Genomic DNA, 25,480 nt, shown 5'->3' on the forward strand with positions numbered 1-25,480 from the left:
TTTAAACAGTATCACATCAGGTTAAAGGATATATATATTTTCTGTAGAATGGCAGAGAAATATTAGCTTGGGTGACTTCAGCTCCAGCATCTTGCTTTCTTCCTGCAAACTCTCTGGAAACACACAGACATACCCAAGCTGCTGTCTCAAACTGGCTTTCTACTTTTAAACTGCTCTCAGCAAAACCAGCCAGGCACTTTTTAGCTGCTCACAGCAAAACCAGCCAGGTACTTTTCAAACTCCAAAACCCAACTGCAAAATGGCTGAACTGACCTGAGCTCCACCCACTCTATGACATCACTGTTTTCTTAAAGGTACATTGCTTAAACATCCAGTTCTTAAAGGCATTCTCGCATGACACCTCCTCCCAAGAAAAAAACTAAACCATCAAGATGGTTTCATTTTTCACTTTTGCACCATCCACTAAGAAATGTGCACAGTAAATATACCTTTTTGTTTTAAAAAAAAACAACACATGCAAACAGGTATAATAATATAGTCCATTTTTCTTTGTTCTTCTTCCTCCAACCAAAATCCTTCTCGATTGACAGTCTCTTTGAACAAAGTCTCTGCACGATCCATCCATTCCTCTATGGCATTTCTCTTTAGAATCAGATACTTTAGTTCAATCTGACCACAGAGTCCCTTGCAATTCTCCAATACAGGAGCATTGGTGATCACAGCTTTCAGGCAGTCAAATGCCTGTTGAAAGTCCGCTGCCCATTGAAATTTTTGACGTTTCTTTAGCAAGTCCATCAGTGGAGTAAACGCACCACAAAACGTTTGCACAAATGTTCGATCAAATCCACTCATGCTAAGAAATCACATTATTTCCCTTCGTCTTGAGGGTATCGGAAACTCCCCAAGGAAAGTGATTTGGGCTTCTCCAAATTCACTTTCGGCTAGGTTCATCACCAAACCTGCCACCTGAAGTCGATCGAAGAACTCCATACGATGTTTTAAATGTTCTTTCCATGTCTGGAAGTTGGAAATAAAAGCAGATTGGCCCATTTTCTCCATGCAATCCTTCAATGGTGGGATAGGATAAGTGTCTGTTCTTGTAACTGCATTCACCTTTCTATAGTCCACACACAACCGTTGGGTACTGTCTGGTTTAGGTACCATCACTATGGGTGAGCTCCATTGGCTGCAACCCACTTCAATTATGCCATTTTTAAGCATTCTCTCAATCTCTCTGTTAACCTGTGCCAATATTAAAGGATTAAGTCCATATGGATGTTGTTTGATAGGAACAGCATTTTCCACATCTACATCATGTGTAGCCATTTTTTTACTTCCCACATTATCTCTACAAACTTGCCCATGTGATATCAATAACTCTTTCAGGTCAGTTCGTTTTTCCTCTGGCAGGTAACTTAACAATTCATCCCAATTTTTAAGAACATCCTCATTTTCCAATTTAATTTGAGGTATGTCAAATTCACAGTCATCTGGATTTGATTCGTCACTTTGAGTTAGAATCATTAAAACCTCCTTTTTCTCTCCATCCTTTTCAAAGTACCTTTTAAGCATATTCACATGACACACTTGGTGAGTCTTTCTTCTATCTGGTGTTTTTACCACATAATTCACCTCACTTCCTCACTTAATTTCCTTTCAATCTGATACGGTCCACAAAACCTAGCTTTTAAAGGCTCCCCTACCACTGGTAACAACACTAAAACTTTATCCCCACTGGCAAAACTACGAAATTTGGATTTCTTGTCCGCTACCCGTTTCATTACATTTTGAGCAACTTTCAAATGTTGTCTGGCCAATTCACCTGCTCTATTTAATCGTTCCCTAAAATTTGACACGTAATCCAATAGTGTAATTTCCAATTTCTCACCCACCAATTTTTCCTTAATTAATTTAAGTGGTCCTCTTACCTCATGACCAAAAATTAGTTCAAAAGGACTAAATTTGGTAGATTCATTAGATGCATCCCTAATTGCAAACAATACGAATGGGATTCCTTTATCCCAATCCTCTGGATAATCTTGACAATACGCCCTCAACATTGTCTTTAATGTCTGATGCCACCTTTCTAACGCTCCCTGCAATTCTGGATGGTATGCAGTTGATTTAAATTGTTTTATTCCTCAGCTATCCATAACTTCTTTGAATAACTTTGAAGTAAAATTCGTTCTTTGATCCGATTGAATTTCTGTGGGTAGTCCATATCTCGAAAAGAATTTAAGTAACTCCTTTTAGCTGTAATATTACGTACTGGAATGGCCTTTGTTTACCTAGTAGACACATCCATTACAGTCAAAAGATATTGATTCCCATTTTTTGTTTTAGGAAGCGGTCCTACACAATCGATTAGGACCCTTGTAAAATGTTCCTCAAATGCTGGAATGGGTATTAAGGGCACTGGTTTTACCACTGCTTGAGGTCTCCCTATCACTTGACATGTGTGACATGATTGACAAAATGTAACTACATCTTTATGTAGTCCAGGCCAATAAAAATGTTTCTGGATTTTAGCTTGAGTTTTCCTTACTCCCAAATGACCTCCCACTGGTACCTCATGTGCAACTCGCAACACCTCTTTTCTATACCCTACCGGCAATACTACTTGATGAACTTCTGCCCACTTTTCATCCGCCTGCATATGTACAGGTCTCCATTTTCTCATCAAGACATCATTTTTACGGGAATAACACTTTGGTATACTCTCTGATTCCTCTTCCGTATATTCTTTCTGATATATCTGTTTTATGTCTACATCTTTCTGTTGTAACTCCGCCAATTTTCCTGAACTAAAAATATCCGCCTCATCCTCCACCTGTTCTTGTTCTTTTTCAACCATCTGATCAAAAATCGTTTCTGATAATTGCCCTTCAACTTCATCTTCAATCTTTGATTTCTCCTCTTGTCTTAACCTGTGACTTTGTGACGTTGTTACTACACAATCCGGAAAAATCCCAGGATATTCGTCCTTCAACACTTCAGTTGACTGATTTTCCAATGGCTTATCAACCACAGTAGGCATCGCTCCCACCTGCGATCCAGCTATATCATTACCCAAGATAAACTGTATTCCTGGACAAGATAGTTTATCTATTACTCTTACTACCACTTCACCACTCTTCACTGGACTTTCCAACCTTACCCTATATAATGGAATTCTACTCCTCTCACCCTGAATTCCACATATCACCACCTTTTCTGGCAACATTCTTCCCAAACTACATAATTCCTCATCTTTTACCATTAATGATTGACTAGCCCCTGGATCTCTTAAAATTGTGACTTCTTTACCTGCTCCTCCTGATACACATGAGTAAACTTTACCCACACAAGTAAATTCTTTCAAGACATCTGGCACCTTCTTAACAATTACTTCTTGAACAGGCTGTACAATTGTTTGCACCTCCTTCGCTTCCCTTGTGCTTTCCTTTACCACTCTAACAAACCACACTGTCTTATCCTGTTTTACCACATCAGCCTTCCCAGTCCTTTTCTTCAACCACCAACACTGTGACTTTACATGGCCTAGTTTATTACAGTGAAAACATTTGAAACTTTTCATTTCTTTTTCATCCTCCTGGATTTCTTTTTTAATCTGAGGTACACTCTCTTTATTGTCTCCCATCAGATCACCTTTACCTTTACCACTTGAGTATTTCCTGTATTGGAGAATTGCAAGGACTCTGTGGTCAGATTGAACTAAAGTATCTGATTCTAAAGAGAAATGCCACAGAGGAATGGATGGATCGTGCAGAGACTTTGTTCAAAGAGACTGTCAATCGAGAAGGATTTTGGTTGGAGGAAGAAGAACAAAGAAAAATGGACTATATTATTATACCTGTTTGCATGTGTTGTTTTTTTTAAAAACAAAAAGGTATATTTACTGTGCACATTTCTTAGTGGATGGTGCAAAAGTGAAAAATGAAACCATCTTGATGGTTTAGTTTTTTTCTTGGGAGGAGGTGTCATGCGAGAATGCCTTTAAGAACTGGATGTTTAAGCAATGTACCTTTAAGAAAACAGTGATGTCATAGAGTGGGTGGAACTCAGGTCAGTTCAGCCATTTTGCAGTTGGGTTTTGGAGTTTGAAAAGTACCTGGCTGGTTTTGCTGTGAGCAGCTAAAAAGTGCCTGGCTGGTTTTGCTGAGAGCAGTTTAAAAGTAGAAAGCCAGTTTGAGACAGCAGCTTGGGTATGTCTGTGTGTTTCCAGAGAGTTTGCAGGAAGAAAGCAAGATGCTGGAGCTGAAGTCACCCAAGCTAATATTTCTCTGCCATTCTACAGAATATATATATATATCCTTTAACCTGATGTGATACTGTTTAAAGGTGTTAAGTCTCTTGGAAGTTTGAAGGAACATTTTAAGGAATTATTTACTGTTGCAATATTTTCTGAGTTATCTTTGAAGTAAGGGGTATTAAGAGATCCAATGTTTATTTAAGATGTTAAGTTGAGTTCATGGAATAAACAGTGCTTTGTGTTTAAAAACCCACATGTCCATAATTGTAATCCCACACCTAGGGAAAAAGCCATGGGCTAGGAAAAGCAACAAACACATTAAAGGGTGAGGTTGGTTGAACTCCATGATACATTTTGGGGTTCTGAAAATGCCTCGCCCATAAAAAAGTACAGGAGTACTTTTTAGCTGCTCTCAGCAAAACCAGCCAGGCACTTTTTAGCTGCTCTCAGCAAAACCAGCCAGGCACTTTACAAACTCCAAAACCCAACTGCAAAATGGCTGTACTGACCTGAGCTCCACCAACTCTGTGACATCACTGTTTTCTTAAAGGTACATTGCTTAAACATCCAGTTCTTAAAGGCACTCTCGCATGACAGCAAGCTGAAACCTCAATGCCGCAAATCCGATTTTTGGCCTCTCGCGATATTTAGCTGCCATAATAGGGTTTGTGCCCATGGCTAACAGGACCACTATGTCGTGCCCTGTGCTTGCCTATCATTTTAAATCCAATTGTGACCTTGGCTATCCAAACACTGGTCTTTGTCAATGAACGACTGTTCCAATGAAGCTTAGCAGATGCTTAAGGAACCACACTTCATCGTTCAATTAGGCACCTGTTAGGATCCTGGACAAGAACCCAACTATCTGCAATTTGAAAAACTGTGAGGAAATGTTACCACACCACATGTGTGATAATACTGACCAGTAGGTATCTTTTATGTTGAGACAACTTTTAATTTGAACACAGAATTAACTATCTTAGCGACAAAGAAATAGCTTTATAATTAACAGTTAGAACAGTTCTTAAGTAAAAGAGAAAACCTTAACTTACTTCCTAAATCTGTCACCATGTTTCAATTATGGAAATTAATATATTTCAAATACCACTCATGAATAACGTCAGCAACCAGGGGTTTTACTTGTTTTTCTCTGTGCAGAGTCTTTGGAGGGAGAAGATTTCAGGACCAAACTGAAACACCTCTGTAAAGTGAGAGTTCCAACTGACTTATAAGACAGATTTGGCTCCTCCCATTAACTATATCATCTGTACCCGAAGCATAAGGAATTATTTTATCCCTTCTTACAAGATGTCCCTTGACATGTTCAACCAGGATCAAATACAGTATCCCTCATAAATTATCTACACCCCAGAAGTCCTTCAAGCGTAAACAATATTCCATTAGCTAGCTGTCTATAAACAAGTAAATAGTTATCAAGATCGATTAGCAGAAGACGTCACCTGCAAATCAATGATTGTCTCACTTTACGAAAACTTAATCACCACTCTAGCAGTCCTATTGTCTGTATGCATCTTAACCCAGGTCTTAATAGTACTACTGCAGAAAATATAAAATATGACAGTTTGTTACATTGATCGCACACCCTAAATCTTCTGGACTCGAGCATTTATGATCGGAACCGTTGCCCCAATTTTCTATGATGGCAGCCGTTAAGTGATGATTCTATTATTTTATTTACATCTCCTCTACATTAGTGTGGTCCAATAAGTTTGCCACTCCCATATCTGGCGAGTTGGCCACAGGTAATGGGTTTGATTAGGTGAGAGACTTTAATCAGATGGATATTAGGAATCTATGGCATGCCCAACCGTCTGAGAACAGGGTTCCAGACTCTGCTTGAATCCGTGGCCATGTCTATAGTAAGCAGTAAATCCTAAAGGGAAAAACATTCCTTAATATTATAAAACTGTAGCCTCGCTCTATTGAGGTATGTGGTAAAGAGGTCCTCATGGAGGGAAATGTACGCACGTTGAAATATCCCTGAAATGTGGTGGCACTCCGGTTAAATAGCCACCAGTAAGCTCTCTCTCAAAAGCGGAGGGCAGCCCAGTGTCCTCTGGGACTATGGTGACTTTCTTTCATTGCACCGCAGTTGGAAGTCGCTGCTGCTGAAAATATTATTTGACAGAGCTGCAGTCAAAATGCAATGCATTATTGCTCAACGTTAATCCTGCTCATCAATCCCAGTTCATCTCTGGGAGTTTGTTACAAGATTCATCACATCCTTCCCATCATGTGGCAGATATGCTGACCTCATCATCATAAGTTCAGCAATAATCAATATTCAATTGGACATCAGTGCACTGGACCCATTTTATGTTTGTTTATCTGTCCAATTACAAGATCCTTTTACCTTACACTATCATCCATTTTGTCATTTGGTCATTGCTGCCTTCCACTCTATCACAGGCCTCTCCTTTTTGTCCTTTCGCCCATCCTTACTTTCGACTTCTCAATTTGGTTAAAACCAGTAATATGTCTACATTTCTCCAGCTCTGCAGACAGATTATTACCTGAAACGTTATCTCTGTTACTCACTAAACTAATGCTGCCGGACCTGCTGAGTATTTCCAGAACTTTCTGTCATAGTCATAGAATTCCCAGTGCTAAGGAGGCCATTCGGCCCATCGAGTCTGCACTGGCCATTGGAAAGAGCACCATACCTCCACCCTATCCCCGTAACCCAGTAACCCCACCTAACCTTCTTGGACACTAAGGGCAATTTATCATGGCCAATCCACCTAACCTGCAAATCTTCGGACTGTGGGAGGAAACCGGAGCACCCGGAGGAAACCCACGCAGACACGGGGAGAACGTGCAGACTCTGCACGGACAGTGACCCAAGCCGGGAATCGAACCTGGGACCTTGGAGCTGTGAAGCAACTGTGCTAACTACTATGCTACCGTGCTGTCCCAGAGGGTTATACCCTGGTAGATACAGTGAGGGACCCCTCGGACATCCCCAGGCAAGGACTGCACAGGAATTGTTCGGCAGGTTTCACCTTAGGTCAGGTACCCTGCACCTGGAACCCTCTGAAACTCTGATTTTGGATGATTGTGCTGACCCCTCCCCTGGACAACCTCCCCGATTACCTCCCCTAACCCCGCCAACTTCCCTGGCCCCACCAACTACTCCCACTCCCAACTACCCCCTGACGTGCCCCTGAACCCTACTTCCCACCACCCTTGACCACCGGGCCCCACAAACTAGATACCCCCCAACACACACTACTCCTGTTGATCTGGACATCTAACTGGCCCCCACTCCCTGACTACTGTAGAGACAAGCGGAAATTTGGCAGCTATAATTAAGTGCAAGTTAGCTGAAAACCAAGACAATCTCCACTGGAAAATGCTGGAAATACTCAGCAGGTTTGGCAACATTTTCAGAGAGCAAGGGAAACAGAGTTAACATTTCAGGTCGATGACCCTTTGTCGGAACTGGGAGCATTTAGGAATGCAACAGCTTTTAAGCCAGGAAAGGGGGGGGGATTGGAAAGAACCAAAGGAAAGGTCTAAGGCAAGAGAGATCCAATGACTAAAGAGATCACCCAATGACTAAAGAGATCACGACCAAAGCAAAAGGCGATTGTAACGGGACAAGTGAAAAAACTAAAATGGGTCCAGAAGAGGTGTAAACGGAAATTTCCCGAAGGCATTTGAGAAAGGTTATTGCGAAAATAAAAACTCATGTTACAGCGGGTAATATACTTGCAAGGATAGAAAATTAGCTAGCTGACAGGAAACAGAGAGTAGGTATAAATAGGTCTTATTCAGGTTGGAAGGTGTAAGGAGTAGTGTACCACAGGGATCTGTGCTGGGACCTCAACTGTTTCCAAGTTATATAAATAACTTGGGTGAAGGAAGGGAGTGAAGGGATGGTTTCCAAATTTGCAGATGACACAAAGTTAGATAGAAAAGCAAGTTGTGAAGGGGACATAATGAGGCTGCAGGAAGGTATAGATAGGTTGAGTGAGTGGGCAAAGAGCTGGCAAATGGTGTATAATCTGGGAAAATGTGAAATTGGCCATTTTGGCAGGAAGGATAAAAAAGCATATCATCTAAATGGTAAGAGGTTGCAGAGCTCTGAGGTGCAGAGGGATCTGGGTGTCCTTGTGCAGGTTAGTATGCAGGTACAGCAAGTAATTAGGAAAGCGAGTGGAATGTTATCATTTTTTGCAAGGGGAATTGAATACAAAAGTAAGGAGGTTCTGCATCAGTTGGACAGGGCACTGGTGAGACCACATCTGAAGTACTGTGTACAGTATTGGTCAACGTCTTTAAGGAAGGGTGTAAGTGCGTTGGAGCAATTCAGAGAAAGTTTATCAGACTAATGCCTAGAATGGGTGGGTTGTCTTATGAGGAACGATTCATAGAATCCCTACAGTGCCTTTCGGCCCATCGAGTCTGCACCAACCCTCCGAAAGAGTGCCCCACAGAGGCCCAATCCCCCCGCCCTGTAACCACTCCTAACCTTTAAGGGGCAATTTAACATGGTCAATTTACCTAACCTGCACATCGTTGGACAGAGGGAGGAAACCAGAGCACCTGGAGGCAATGCTCGCAGAAACTCAACACAGTCACCCGAGGTCGGAATCGAACCAGGATCTCTGGCGCTGTGGGGCAGCAGCACTAACCACTGTGCCACCGTGGATAGGCTAGGCTTGTGTCTGCTGGAATTCAGAGAGTAAGCAGTGGCTTGACTGAAACATATAAAAACCTGAGGGGTCTTGACAGGGCGGATGTGGAAATGATGGAGCATCTATACGAGGGGTCGCTGGTTAAAAATAAGGGGTCGCCCATTCAAAACGGAGATGAGGTGAAATTCTTTCACTCAGAGGGTGGTGAACCTTTGGAACTCTTTTCCTGACAAGATGGTAAAAGCAGAGTTTGTTTGAGGCAGAGATGGATAGATTTTTGGTAAGCAAGGGGGTGTTCAATTATCGGGGGCAGGCAGAATGCAGATTTCTGGTCACTATCAGGTCAGCCATGATCTTACTGAATGGTGGAGCAGGCCCGAGGGACTGAATGGTCTACTCCTTGTTCGCATGTAAAAGCAGAATCAACTGAACCAGAAACAAAAAAGAAAACCAGAAAAAAGATCAAAACAGGGGTGCAAGCGATGACCTCAAATTGTTAAACTCAATGATGAGTCAAGAAGGCTTGTGAAGTGCCTGGTCAAAACATGAGATACTGTTCCTCAGGCTTACGTTGAGCTTCATTGGGGTGCTGCAGGAGACTGGGGACAGAAAGGCCAGAACAGAAATGGGATGGAAAATTAAAATGACAAACAATTGGAAATTTGGGGTCATGTCATAATAAAATCAGAGTCAACATGTTTTTTTTTTGAAAGGGAGATCATTTTTGACAAATTTATTACAGTTCTTTGAGAAAGTAACAAACAAGTAACTAAAAAGGGGAACCTGCGGATTTGGATTTCCAAAAGGTGGGTGACAAGTTGCCAAATCAAAGATTACTACATAACGTAAGAGCTCATGGTGTAAGGGGTTACATTTTAGCATGGCTGGAGGAAGAGTTAGCTAACAGGAAACAGAGGATAGGGTTAATTGTATAACTACGGGACAGAGAGAGACGGCATGGTAGCAAAATGCTTAGCACTGTTGCTTCACAGTGTCAGTGATCCATGTTCGATTCGAGTCAACACGTTCTCCTCGTGTCTGGGTGGGTTTTCTCCGGGTGCTCCAGTTTCCTCCCACAAGTTCCGAAAGACATGCCGGTTAGTTGAATTGGACATTCTGAATTCTCCCTCAGTGTACCTGAACAGGCACCGTAGTGTGGCAACTAGGGGATTTTCACAGTAACTTCAGTGGCGTGTTAATGTCAGCCTACTTGTGACACTCATAAAGATTATTATTATTGTTGTCTGGGTGTCCTGGTACATGAATTACAAAACGTTAGTATGAAGATACAGCAAGTGATTAAGAAGACAAATGGAGTGCTGACATTTATTGCAGTGTAATTGATGATAAAAGTAGGGACATTTTTCTGCAGCTGTACAGGGCCTGAGTTGGCCAGTATCCATGCAGAGTTTGTTTATACTTACTTATGAAAGGATCCAATTGCATTAGAAGAGGTTCAGGGAAGGTTGACTCGACTGATTCCTGGGATGAAGGTGTTATCTTACAAGGAAAGGTTGGGCATGTTGGGCCTATTGTTACAACACCCTGGGCGAGTGCACGGTCAAATTCCAGCCCCATAGACCCCAGAATCCCAACACAAGGGAATTAACCAAAAATGTGTGTATTTTCCTGAGATCTTTAACCCTTAACTGCTCCAATGAGGTACAGGCACCAGATTTATCAGCAAAACATTTAAAAAACTGTTGCTTTATAACAAAAGTAAAAGATGAATATATAATGGAACAATGGCCTGTTAATCTAACTATTCCCAAAACCCTGTCCACCCTCCGCCCATACACACAAAAGACAAAGGATTTTTTTTTAAAATTTAGAGTTCCCAATTCTTTTTTTTTCAATTAAGGGGTAATTTAGCGTGGTCAATCTACCTACCCAGCACATCTCTGGGTTTGCGGGGGTGAGACCCACGCAGACACGGGGAGAATGTGTAAACTCCATGTGGACAGTGACCCGGAGCTGGGATCGAACCCGGGACCTTGGCGCAGTGAGGCAGCAGTGCTAACTACTGCGCCACCGGGCGCCCACACAGAAGACAAACATATAGTGGGGGTGGATTGAAAATAACAGGGATTAATAGGCATGAGATAGTTCTTTGCTGCCGGGGTAGCAGTCTTCGCAGCCAGCGATCTTCTAATGGTGACCTTCAACCAAAACCTGCATGCTGTAGAATGCTCTCTGGTAAGTCGCTTTCGCTTTTAACAATCGGGGTCTTCACACTGAGAATTCCACCTCTGAGTTCAGCTCAGTCCTGGCAGGCCTTCACCAGTCTCACTGAGACAATTTTGGAATTCTCTGCCTGAGGATTTAAACAAAGGTTGTCCGTCCGCTCTAGTCTTCGACCACGTGTCTGCCATTTTCCCAGATCAAGGTTCACTTCCAGGCGAACTCCCACAGGTGTAAAGGATTGCAGAGAGGAAGGTCAGTTTCAGCTCCCTGGCCTTAAATCTGAGATCTAAACCTTTTACAGGCCTGATAGGGGAAGAGTGCATAAACCAGCCCCAGGCTGTCTCCATGTCTGACCAGAACTGAGGTAAAATGCTCTTCGCCTGACCTGTCTTTCTTTCAGAAAAAACTGCTACCCCGGCTGCAAAGAACTATCTCATGGCTTTTGATCAGAAGGTTCTCAATGGCTCTACCAATCACAAGCGGGAACCAGAGCTGTCCCAGAACTTCAGATGCACTGATTGGCTGCTTGCCAAGTCCATCAAAATAACATCACGGGCTGTGCCACACGGGAATGTTTGGGGCTTTGGAAGATGGAAGGGTGGCACAGTGGCAAGCACTGCTGCCTCACAGTGCCAGGTACCCGGATTCAATTCCGGCCTTGGGTGAGTGTGTGGAGTTTTCACATTCTCCCCTTGTCTATGTGTGTTTTCTCCAAGCGCTCCGGTTTCCTCCCATAATCCAAGGATGTGCAAGTTAGGCAGATTTGCCATGCTAAATTGCCCTTTAGTGTCCAGGGATGTGCAGGTTAGGTTGGGTTACGGGGATAGGGTGGGGGAGTGGGCCTCGGTAGGGTGCTCTTTCAGAGGGTTGTTGCAGACTTGATAGGCCAAATGCTCTCCTTCTGCACTGTAGGGATTCTATGGTTCTTGGAAGGCAGAAGATAAAATTACATTACGGAAAGGGAAGGGGAGATTGGAGGAGATTAAGAATGGAGAGAATGCTCAATTTGAAAAACTGAAAGGGAAGGGGACAATGTTTGGTGGTGCCGTCACAGCGGAGGTGGCAATAATGAAAATGAAAATCGCTTATTGTCACAAGTAGGCTTCAATGAAGTTACTGTGAAAAGCCCTGAGTCGCCACATTCCGGTGCCTGTTCGGGGAGGCTGGTACGGGAATTGAACCGTGCTGCTGGCCTGCTTGGTCTGCTTTAAAAGCCAGCGATTTAGCCCAGTGTGCTAAACAGTGGATGATGATCCATTGAGCACGGAGGTTGGTGGCGTGGAATTTGGGGGTATGACAAACCCAATTATGATTCTGGAAGAGGGTGAGGGAATAAGAGCAGGTGTGTGGGACATGGAGCTGACATGGTACCTGAACAGTTAGCTCTGTCTTTCTCTCTCCAAGGTGCAGCCAGCATTTTCTATTTTATTTCAAATTCCAACATCTGGAATCAGAAATACTGCTCTTGCACAAGCTTCACCAAATTAGATCTTCAGCCTCACTTATTCAATGATCTGCTCAGTGTGGTGATATGCCTGTGCACAGTTCTGTATATAGTTAGCAATGCGACCTCCAACCAGCTGGTGGCGATAGAGATCGATCACATGACTCAAAACACGTGACCCACCAGTTGGTAGTAAGACGTACACGAGGATAATTGCACTTTGAGTAGCTCCAGGAGAATTTGCTGAATTTATTTAGTAGCTATTGTCTGTATCATAGTTGGTTACCTTTCCACGTGTTTGTTATTAAATCATCTTTCTAGTTAAATAACGAGACGTTCTGTGTACTTCATTACAACGGTCATCACACAGAACACAACACTCAGTAATGACGTACAGGAATTTCAGATGCCTGTACTCCTCCCACCCGAACCAATCTCTCCATCGAAGGGTGCTGGGCCAGAGTATTACATGTCAAAGTCGAAAAAGTGACACAATATGGAGATAATTTTGGTCACTTGTGTCTCATTTAGCTCTGCATTGCAACTTTCAATATTTCATGAAAAAGCAATGCAACTCCTAATTTAGTTTTTTTTTTACTTGGTAAAGAATGTATAATTTAGGCGAAGCTGCCACTGACCATAATGACCCAAGATATATTTCACTGCCCTTTGCTACTTCTTCATTCCAAAGGGATGCAATCCATTAATAATTTCCTCCTGAAGAAATGCAACCTGGTACATATCTCATCACTCTGACCTTTAAAGGACAACATTTCTACTTTAGCAGTTGAACCAGAATCTGCTTTTATGTGGATAAATGCTGCATCATCAAGTCACCCCTCAAGGCAAAGCAGCTATTAACCTACTCCCTATCTAGGGCAGGCCAGAAATGGCCAGCGTTAGCATGCAATCCTTTAATCTATTTAGATAAATTTCTTTATCTATTTCAGTGGAGGTGTTAACCCATTTGAAATAAACAAGCACGGCAAGATAGTGGGTAAAGGAATGCCGAGTCAGAGTTACTTCTCAAATATCACCATCAATAAAGCAAGAGACCAACATGCATCTTTTCTGCTTTCTTTGGCGTAACGGTTAGCTGAATGAAACAGAGGTGCTCCAGCCCATGCCTGCTGAACGGTCTGTTGCCACAAATACTTGGGCCGCGATTTAACCGTAAAAATTCAATTTCCGGCTTTGGATGCGTTTAGCGGGGTGTTTCTTGGTGGCTGCTGGTAAGCCCATGTTGTGTGGATGACCCGATCTATCCCCCCTGTTCTTGACCCACCCCTAATATCGGCAAGGTCCCCGCGAACACCACCCACCCCCACTCCACCAGGCAAGCCCCCCCACCTCCTGGGCCTGTTCCCCAGCAATGCCAACATGGGCACCCTGGCACTGCCACCCAAACACCCTGGCAGCACCCCTGACAGTGCCAGGAAGCCCATATCGCACTGCCAGTGTACTCTAGGTGGAAGTGCCAAAATGCCTGGGTGCCAGAGGTTGTGCCAGGATGCCACCCTGCCCTGTCCCCGATCACCCTGTGGTCTCCAATAGCCCCCCCCAACCCCCCCAGGTGACATTACAACTAGTTCACGTTTGTGGAAACCAGTACTAAACCGCCCCCTGGCGAGTTCTTGCAGGCACGGCCGTTCGGTCCCAGGTTCAGGGAGAATCCCTAAATACATATTTAAATGAGCCTAATTGCTCATTTAAATATGTTGATCTGGATCACGCCCAGTGAGGGCGAGATCCAGGTCGCGACATCTCGAGAGACTTCTTTGAATCTCACGAGGTGTTTCGAGCATCGCAAATCTCATGAGAGGCCTCTCGCGAGATTCAACGGCCTCGTTCCCACCCCAAGTCGGGTGCGCGAGGCCATTAAAGCGCGCTCTTGGTATACACCTGGTCAGAATTATTAATCTTGAAAATTAAAGTTCTTGTTGAGTTCAGGACAAATCCCTCTTGAGGACAAATCTGAAATGAGAGTCTAGGGGTATGAATTCATTTTGGCAGGAGACAATAGTGCATTACTGCTTCAAACGGTAAATGCAATCAGGTGGAGTGTACAGGAAGCGGGGAAATAGTTACCACTTGTTTTGACTATGGCAGATTCAGAGCCTTCAATGTTTCCACAACCTCAATATCTCAACTGTATTGAGTCCGGCATCTAGAATCCAAGGCTGATCGTGAAACTAGAGTGTGGTGAACCACGTATTGCTACTATATATATATTTACCGTTATTCGTCCTACTGTTATCCACCACTGTATGTATGTTCACTGTTGTTCTTATTCACAGTTACTTACTGTTGTTGTGTTGATGCTTCTGTTGGCTCCGCCTGTGGCTCTGCCCCTCGGGGGAGGTATATAATTGGCAGACCTGTGGCCAGCTCTCAGTGCGGGAGCAGCAGCAGGCTGGCATACTTCTTAGTTTATTAAAACCACTGTTCTCTTCTACAACTCGACTCGTGTGAATTGATGGTCCATCATAGAGCATGAGGCAAGTTCAAACAACAAGGTAAAAGGGGATAATTGTGCCTGCGACAACGGAGGCAAGGGAGCCTTCCTGTAAAAGGTTTTAAACTTGACCCGTATAGTGGAGTCCTGTATGCACCATTTCAAAAGCTTAAAATGATTTGAATTGCATCAGTGTTAATTTACACCTGCATGGATTTACGTGATTTGACATGTCTGCGTTTTGATAACACAAGTCACTCCTTCGCCTTCATTTTGTATAAGAATGTTGCAATCAAATGCAACACACTTTTCCTTATGCTAATTGGAAATCACAGCCCTCTAGACTTACCACCACAATCCAGTTTCCAATTACAAGCAACAATACAATCTGGTCAGCTGGTAACACTGCATTCCATCAGATTTAGCCACTGCGGAATTCTGAACAGCAGCTGCAAGAGCGATACTGTCACTTTGTTTCACGGGCCTGTTTTGCAAATTCCCTCTCTCTGGCAATCCACACATCAGTGCCTCCAGTAAATTGACGTTTCCTTTACGTTTCCCAGTTTGCAGTTCTTCGGTCGCCTTTGGATCAATTTGAAGCACTGAAAACAGAAGCTCAGTAAGAGGAGCAAGACTCCAAGCAGCCGGGGGTTTCAAGTCCGTTTTCTCACATATAGAAATGTTGGATAAATGTCCAATACTGCAATTCGACAGCAGAACATATTGATGGAATTGTCCATTTTTGTAACCCTTTACTGCAAAGGTTTCTTTTGGATTTTGTTTCCAGCGCTCGCTTTGTTATGATGTGATGTGTTTGTGCCTGTATGAATGTGTGTCCACCATCCTCAAAATTAATCGAATTGGTTTTCTAATAGTTGAAGAATTTAAAAAGATCTAAGTGGCATAACCCTGGGTTTCACAACCACTGTGCACTTGACCACAACCTCACCTTAGATTGCCTTATGCAACACAAACCTTGTACTTTTGAAACATTTTGTGTGCTTGGTACGATAATTGACATTCGGCAACTCATTGATCCATCAGATTCCTGATGAGTTGTGTGCACTTAACAAACCTGTTAGCACAGACAGCACGGTGGTGCAGTGGTTAACACTGCTGCCTCATGGTGCCAAGGACCCGAGTTCGATCCTGGCCCTGGGTCACTGTCCGCATTGAGTTTGCACATTATCCATGGGTCTGCGTGGGTCTCACTCCCACAAGCCAAAAAGATGTGCAGGGTAGGTGGATTGGCCACACGGTCGCACAGTGGTTAGCGCTGTTGCTTCACAGCACCAGGGATCCAGGTTCGATTCCTAGGTTGGGTCAATGTCTGTGCGGAGTCTGCACATTCACCCTGTGTCTGTCTGGGTTTCCTCCTGATGGTCCGGTTTCCTCCCACAAGTCCCGAAAGACGTGCTTGTCAGGTAATTTGGACATTCTGAATTCTCCATCAGTGTACACAAACAGGCGCCGGAATGTGGCGACTAGGGGCTTTTCACAGTAACTTCATTGCAATGTTAATGTAAGCCGACTTGTGACAATAAAGAGTATTATTATTATTATACCCATTGGAGTTTAGAAAAATGAGAGGTCTCCTTACTGAAACATACAATAGGGTGCAATCTATCAGCCTCATTGAGCTCGACTTGAGATGTGACAAGGCTGGTAAATCTCGTGAGAGGCCTCATCACGCCCCCTGAGATCTCGCGGTCTCGCGAGGTGTCATGATCTCGATCCTGCCCTTTGTAGTTGGGATCCAGATTTGCATATTCAAGTGAGCAGTTAATCTGAGGTGGGTGTGGTGGGTGCAGGAGGGAGGGTGGCTTGATGACCCTCCAATTGGTGAGTTGGGGCATTGGGGTATCCGGCTGCCGCAGTGGGGGTTCTAGAGATCGGGGAGCCATTTTCTGACCTCTTCCTGCACTGATGAGCTGAGCTTGTTAGTGCAGGAAATGGGACTGAGTGCAGCCTGGGTGGGGCGTTCCTCGCTGAGGCCCAGAAATGAAGCAGAGGCCCGTTTAATAGCAGGGTCAGTCTCTGCGCTCCCAGCGCCAGGAAACAGCCGGCTAAATGCACCCGACACGGGCCTCTGTTTCATTTCCGTTAAATCGCGTCCAGAATATCCTCGGGTGAATGCTGAGAGGGTGTTTCCCCTTGTGGGGAAGTCGTGAACTAGGTGACGCAATTTAAAAACTAGGGTTTTCCCATTTAAAACAGATGATATGGAATGTTTCTCTTAGAGGGTTGTTAGTCTGTGGAGTTTTCTTCCCGAGAGAGCAGTAGAGGCAGGGTCATTGAGTATCTTCAAGGCTGAATTTGATTGACAACGGAGTTTTGATTGATAACGGAGCCATGGGTTATGGGCGGCCACGATCATATCTGCCATGATCAGATTGCATGGTGGTGTAGATTCAAGGGGCTGAATGGCCTAGTCCTGCTTCGAATTCCTGTGTTCATAGAGAGTTGTGGGACTAAATTCATCAAATCTAGTCATTTCTGAACTATCGTCAAAAAAAGGTGACCATGAAAATCACTAGATTGTCATACAAGCCAGGATGGTTTGATTGTTTTTTGCAGTATTTTGGTCTGCATAATGTGAAGTAGTTGCGGTGCAGGGCCGAGAAGGCATTGCAACAGCTCACCATGCAGCTGCAGGAGAGTTTCCCAAGGTGTTCGAGGAATGCACTGAATTTCAAATTCAGTTTGAGGGCAACAAACTTGAGTCCCACACTAGTGTTCCGGTCTTAAACCAAGGTAATCACATACGCATGAGGACAGATTTGCCCCTACTGGACTGGGCTGAAAGACTAAAAGGTAGCACAGTTGAAGAAGAGTGGCAGACATTTAAGGGGATATTCAATTCCTCCCAACTAAAATATATTTCAGAGAGAAAGAGGGAGAAAATGCATCTGTGGTCAATAAATAATTATCGCTTATTGTCACAAGTAGGCTTCAATAAAGTTACTGTGAAAAGCCCCTAGTCGCCACATTCCGGCGTCTGTTCGGGGAGGCCGGTACGAGAATTGAACCCATGCTGCTGGTCTTGTTCTGCATTACAAGCCAGCTGTTTAGCCCACTGTGCTAAACCAGCCCCGCCAGCAAGGAGGTTAAAGATAATATAAAGGCAAAAACGAAGCATATTGTATTGCAAAGGGGGGCAGCATGGCGGTTAGCACTGCTGCCTCACAGCCTCGAGGACCCGGGTTCGATCCCGGCCCCGGGTCACTGCCTGTGTGGCGTTTGTATATTCTCCCCTTGTTTGCGTGGGTCTCACCCCACAACCAAAGATGTGCAGGGTAGATGGATTGGCCATGCTAAATTGCCCCTTAATTGGAAAAAAATTGTGTACTCTTACGTTTACAAAAAATATATATATTGTATTGCAAAGGTCAGTGGCAGGCTGGAGGATTCACCCATAAACTTTTAAAGTCCAACAAAGGGTTATTAAATAAGTAACAAAGAGAGCAAAGGTAAATTATGAAAGAAACCTAGGGCAAAATCTAAAAAAGAATAGCAAAAGATTTTAAAAGTATATAAAAAGGAAGAGAATAGCTAAGTTCAACATTGGTCCTTCGAGGACAAAATTGGTAGTTAATGGGGAACACAGAAACGTCAGAGAAACTAACCAATGTTTTGCCTTCGGTGTCATGATGGAGGACACGGAAATGTTATTTACAGCAAGAGATTTGCAGTTTTAATGCATTTGGGCTCAAGACTTCACAAAGTACATCCATTTATATACACAGCCCCATTTCTCCTCACAGAAAAGTCAGATGAGCTATTTTCCTCATTAAATTAAAAATAAAGTTAATTACTTATCTCCCTGCTCTACCATGTCCTATCTGACATTACTGATGAATCTTTAGGAACCATGCCATGTTGGGCTGGTATGGAATTTATTTGCCAGATGTAACTTCCCTACAGGTATTGCAGATGGCAAACATATGTGGAATCTACATCATTTCACTTTTAATGCAATTATTCTCTCACAGCACAATGTTCCTTTTCAAATAATGAAAATAAAATGCATTGAAATCAAAAGTGTTTCAAATTTCCACGTAAATTACCTGATACATGTCTGTTTCTGCCTATTTCACTTTCGCCCATAATATTTGTGTCCCCACACGTTCCCTCCCCAACAAAACTTCTACTCATCAATATAATTTAAATTCCGGTCTTGGGTGACTGTGTAGACTTTGCACTTTCTCCCCAGTGTCTGTGTGGGTTTCCTCCGGGTGCTCTGGTTTCCTCCCAGAGTCCAAAGATGTGCAGGTTAGGTGGATTGGCCATGGTAAAATTACCCCTTAGTGTCCAGGGATGTACAGGTTAGGTGGGGTTGCGCAGATAGGTAGCATGGTAGCACAGTGGTTCGCCCTGTTGCTTCACAGCTCTAGGGTCCCTGGTTCGATTCCTGGCTTGGGTCACTGTCTGTGCAGAGTCTGCACATTCTCCCCGTGTCTGCGTGGGATTCTTCCGGGTGCTCCGGTTTCCTCCTACAGTCCAAAGATGTGCAAGTTAGGCGGATTGACTACGCTAAATTGCCCCTTAGTGTTCATAAGAGTTAGGTGGGGTTACTGTGTTACCGGGATAGGTTGGAAGTGTGGGCTTAAGTGGGGTGCTCTTTCAGAGGGTCGGTGCAGACTCGATGGACCGAATGGCCTTGTTCTGCACTGTCGAGATTTTATGAATCTTGAAAGCATTGGTTTCCACAAAAATCTGGCATCTATAGGAATATCCTTTATCCACGGTTTGGAGGGGAAAAGCTCCTTTATAAGTAAGCCCCATGTGGTCTAGCCAGAGGACCAAGCAACAGTGACTCCATAGGTGGAAAGGTAAACTAGGTATTTATATCACACCTTTAATCGCGAAAACATATTAAGGGAGGAGTGTAACAAAATCAGCATTTAAAAACAATTGTTGTGAAACCATATGTTATGTAAAGAAAGTATTTTCAAATTTACTGGCTGCAAACCCCTAATTGATTTTTTTTAAAGACTTAAACCACATTCCAGCCCCTTGGGCTCACAGTCAAAGACGGCTGCGCATTTTCATCATTGTACGTTCTGCATTCCAAGACGATTGAAATGTAGACAACTTGTCTAAAAAGTTGCAAAGGCCTTGAAAGAGAACGAAAAGGGGGCCATCTCCTATCCCATTTGCACATGTCCAGACGATCAACTGGATAGTCAAATGGATGGAGGTGTGCACAGCTTGGGCCCAAAAAGAACACAGTAAGAAGTCTTACAACACCAGGTTAAAATCCACCAGGTTTGTTTCAAATCACTAGTTTTTGGAGCACTGCTCCTTCCTCAGGTGAATCACTGAGACTGAGGTGCTTCCGGTCCTCTGATTGGCTGACTGGCCTCGGAGGCAGGAGTCACATCCTGCCTAAAATGCTCGGGAACCTGCACAGCATGTATGTAACTGCCTGATTAACATTGAATTCTGTTAAGGCTCCAAAAATGGCAGCGTGGAATTGCCCGTGCCTTTCCAGCTAGTGGATGAGCCACTGCCACAGACAATAAATTTAACTCAGCGTATAGATCGATGACCCTTCATCAGAACTAGAGAACAGAGAGGTTGGGAAGGTTGAAAATTTATCCTGAATCCCCAGACATAATGGGCTGGATTCTCCGTTTCTGCGGCTAAGTGCCGGCTCGAGTGGAGAAAGTACGGGAGAAAATCAGCGCGAACCCTTCACCGACTACTGTAGCGGTGAGGGGCTAGCACCGGTGCAGGGAAACCCGCGCCGCCCACACTGAAAATGGGCAGAGAATGACCGGGTCCTGGGCCGCGCATGCGCATGGCTGATGACCTGCAGCAGTCGCACCGTACAGCAAGGCGCCAGGCGTGCGCGGACCCAACCCGCCATTCGTGCCCCCACAGCCCACTCCCTGGCCACTTTCCCAGCCCTCACATAAGCACCCCCCCTCCCCCCCCCCGGCACAGATCCATGCCGAGTGTGGTGATGCTGGACACAATCATGATTGTGTGAGCACAAATGTCCCGTGCTGTCGGGAACTAGGCCAATCGGGGGCGGAGCATCACGGGTGGTCCAGCTGATGACGTGGCAACGCCTTTGCAACGGCGCATGGCACGCGGTGCAATGATGCCATTTCCAAGGGGGCGGAGCATGACTGACCGGCGCCGGCCCTGATTTTGGCATCGGAGCCCATTCTCTGCCCAATCGCCGAATATGATTTTGGCTTCAGGCAACGGAGAATCCTCCCCAATTACACTGATCATTACAAAATGCCCTTTTCTAAATATTGTCATCTTTCAGAATAATTATCAGAGATATGTGTTCTCCTAGATAATGTGGGACTCTTCCGTGAAATTGCTGCACAACACGCATAGGCCGAGACCCATGGTCAGCAGGAGATGAGTGTGTGTCCGGAGCTACAACAAAACTATCTTTTTGAATAGATTGCATTTCTCAATCAGCTGCCGTACAATTCTAGAAGAGCTTTTCCTTGTTTCTGAATGGCATTTTTAGTCAGCTTTGGCAGTGGGATTTAGCTTTGGAGTGGCACAGCCCTCCCCAACTTCCCAAAATAACACTGACACGCCTGTGCTTGAGTGGCATTCTGAGATTGACTGATGCAATTTCAAGACATCTAGAAATCAGCACTGTTAGACCAGCCATTGGAACGGTCTCATGTCCTGTTTGAGAAAGCATTGCAAAGCCAAATCAACTTTTTCTTCCACTCCTTAATTCTCAGTGAATGTTTCACCACATTTCCAGGGACATCTCCCAGAAAGTGTGTAAATTCAGCGTACCGCAACCCCCTTCTTTTCCTGCCTAAATGTCTAGACTGTGGGTGAAATACACAATCCATAGAATCCCTACAGTGCAGAAGGAGGCCATTCAGCTCATTGAGTCTGCACCGACCCTCCGAAGGAGTGCCCCAACCGAGGCCCACTCCCCCACTCTATCCCCTTAATCCCATAACCCCATCTCACCTGCACATCTTTGGACGCTAAGGGGCAATTTCAGCATTGCTAATCCACCTAAACTGCGCATCTTTCGACTTTGGAAGGATGCGGGAGCACCCCTGAGGGAACCCACTCAGACCTGGGGAGAACGTGAGAGCTCCACACAGTCACCCAAGGCGGGAATCAAGCCCAGCAGGTCCCTGCCACTGTGAGGCAGCAGTGCTAGCCACGTGACACCATCATAGGAATTGTCATTGTTTGTGTGATGGTTCACAGATCAGAGAATTGTGCTTTATGTTTAATGAATAGACATTTTGTGGTCCCTCCTTAACCAATCTAATTTTCTGTCATACAATTACAAATATCATGTTTGACTTTCTATAAGCTAACGAAAAAGTGTCTCAACTACTTTTCATGCTGCCTAATGATTACCTATTAATATTGATGGTAGCCAAATATTCTCCCTGAAAGTGTTGCATTGGTAATTCGATTTATACTTAAAATTACCAAAATGGGCATCTAACTAAATTCATCAATTCCTGTTAAATGTTAGTGACTCGAATACATGTTCCATTGGAAGAATCAGTTCCAAGATAAAGCTGACCCACTGTTTCCCAGTTGGGGAATCAGCTGGCACTGTGGCATGGTTTCATTTTTGTGTGTTGCTTTTCCTTGAGGTATCCTTTTCTTCACAAATGTATCAAAATGCAGCTGTGCCTTGCAAAAGAAAAAAATTCTCAAAATGTCCGGCCAGTGGTAACCATATTGTCTGTGTGAACACACAACAACTTGCATTTTTGTACCACCTCAATGTCGCAGAACATCCCCAAGGCACTCCACGGGAGTGCTCAACAAACAACATTGGACACAAAATCACGTGAGGAGATCTTGGGACAAATGGCCAAAAGCTTTGTCAAGGAGGTAGGTTTTAAGCAGCGTCTAAGACGAGGCGAAAGAGCAAAGGAGACTGACAGCTTCAGGGGTGTGGGTTTCAGCAGTACATGGGTTGAGGCGCGGCAGAAACTAATGGGGGGAAAAAAATCTCTTTGCTCTTTGTGATGAAGTTATAAATGTGCATAATCTTTACATAACATATTCATTATTTTAATACAAACAGCGATAATGGGAAATATTTCCCTCAGGTTCAAACCCTGAAGTTTTGAAATTTGCCCAGGAAAATAACCATAATCATGAAGTAAAACAGCAAACATCATGGAAGGCAATTTTCTACACATTCTTCTCAAGATGTCAACCATGGATCAGTTGGCAGCACTCTTGCCTCTATTTTTTATGCTTCTGTAGGATATGGGGGAGGGGGGATTCAGGCTATTGAGTTAGATGATCAGCCATGGTCATAATAAATGGCAGAGTAGGCTCGAAGGGCCGAATGCTCCTATTTTCTATGTTTCTGTGTGTCCAGAGACTTGAGCACATAATCTAGTCTGAAGCTTCAGTGCAGTACCGAGGGAATGCTGCACTGCCAAAGGTGTGCCTTTTGGATAAGATGTTAAACCAAGACCCTGTCTTCCCTCTTGGGTGGACAGAAAGGGTCCCATAAAGAACAGAGGCATTCTTCCTGATGTTCGAGCTAATGTTTATTGCACATTCAAAGTCTTCTCCTGTGCACAACTTGGCGACCATACTTCATCACAAGGGTGAACTCTACTTCAGAAGATGCACCATTTGCTGTAAAGAACTTTAGAATGCCTTTCTTTTCATTAACGTGGCTCTCTTTTGACAGAATTCATACACCTCTAACTGATTGTTAGAGAGCAGAAAGCAGGGAGTTAGTTCTTCCGGGGCCAGAATTGTAAGCCCTTTTGGCGACTGCAGCGCTGTGCCTGGATGGGCTGGAGATTGGTCAACGGTTCTCCCAGGCAGGACATCTGCCCAAGGGCAAACGGAAGGCCCTCCTGCTACCAATCGAAGCTCAATTGTGCGTAAAATAGCAGCGGGTCTGTTGGGGTTAGCAAGGATGGCCAAGCCCTCTCAGAGGTCCAGAGAGACCCAGGCCACTTCCAGCTTTGAGGCACCTAGCCTGAATAAAAGAAACATTCAAGAAAAAAAATAGTGCACCAAAAACAGCGAGACACAATTAGAATTTAAAAAGATTTAACAAATGCTTTTCTAGCCTTTTTCTGTGCCAATGCAGTAATTATGAGGAAAAATCTAGCTTTCGTGCATTGTCACAGTTGACATTAAGCAGGGCGACACCATTCAAATGATCATGTCCCATAGTTGAACGGTGACAGTTCTTTACCTGCAGCAACACGTTGAAAATGCGTTCACCTAAAGCCACTAATGCAGGAAAACTGACAAAAATACACAATTGTGACATTAGGAAACACCCCAGAGAGTCCACGTTCGAGTATTTCTCGAAGAAATTCCTTTGGCTTGCAATCCAGAGAAGAGTGTTTCCATTCTGAGAACTTTACGTTAAAAAAATGTACATTAGAAAGAGTTATTGCGAACAAATAGTACAACACCTTCAACCGTGTGCTCGCTCTGCTGCCTTAACATATACATGTACTTACACCCTCCTTCACAAACAGATAAGATAGGTTGCACAGGCACTGCCTGATGTACAATGCGGAACAGCAAAACATACTTTATTTTCCTATATTATTTCTTTATGCGCGGCGGGGGGGGGGGAGGAGTTGAAGGGCAGGGACTAAACTCAAAATCAGAGCAAGGCCATTCAGGGGATGAGTTATGAAAAACTTCTTCATGCAAAGGGGGTGGTATAGGTGCGGAACTCTGTCCAACAAAGGAGTGGATGTTAGCTCAATTAAGAACGTTAAATCTGAGATTGATAGATTTTTGCCAGGCGAAGATGTGAGGGATAAACCAAGGATGGGCTTAGAATACAGATCAGTCATGATTTTGTTGAATGACAGGGCAGGCTCCAGAGGTTGAATGGTCTTCTCCTGTTTCCATGGTCCTATATCCAGATGGAATCTGTTACACTAAAATACTTCCTGTTTTTGGTGGGAAAATTATGTTTTCTTGAAATGAAGAACACTCTTCGAATTGCAGCCATACGAATTAGGAGGAGTAGGCCATTCGGCCCCTCGGGCCTGCTCCACCATTCAATAAGATCATGGCTGATCTGATTGTAGCTTCAGATTGCAACTCTAGAACAGTGGTCTCCAAATAGTCGATTGCGATTGACAGGTTCATCCTGGGATCTCAAACAACTGATTGTCATTACCTGCCGAACCGCGCCAAATTGCACGAGACATGGGATTTCTCGTGATGATGAGCAAGTCAGCTTATTGCCTGCTGAACAACAACAAACATCTGTGGGACTTGGGCAACAAGATTCTCGCAGGCGCACAAAACATGCGATAAGCTGGTTGAAGGCAAAATGATGAGTGAGGAGCCAGGGACCACAAAGAGGGCAAAAAACCTACCATTTCCATCAGGAATGGGAAGACAAATTTATTTTTACGAATGTCAAAGGTATGACCATTTGTCTCATTTGTCAACAGAGTGCAGCCTTGAGTAAAAGAGGTAATTTGGAATGGCATCACAAGGCGATGCATGCAAAATTTCAAGAAAACTTCCCTCTAAACAGCGTGATTCGG

At 44.1% G+C, this 25,480-nt stretch overlaps 1 protein-coding gene across 4 annotated transcripts in view; it reads right to left on the bottom strand.

The window, feature by feature from the left end:
- sez6b (seizure related 6 homolog b) overlaps window positions 1-25,480 on the bottom strand; it is a 1,259,716-nt gene that overhangs the window by 442,645 nt on the left and 791,591 nt on the right. The gene's annotated exons all lie outside the window — the stretch shown is intronic.

The sequence above is a fragment of the Scyliorhinus torazame genome, chromosome 12 (assembly GCF_047496885.1).
Source record: "Scyliorhinus torazame isolate Kashiwa2021f chromosome 12, sScyTor2.1, whole genome shotgun sequence".
Taxonomy (NCBI): domain Eukaryota; kingdom Metazoa; phylum Chordata; class Chondrichthyes; order Carcharhiniformes; family Scyliorhinidae; genus Scyliorhinus; species Scyliorhinus torazame.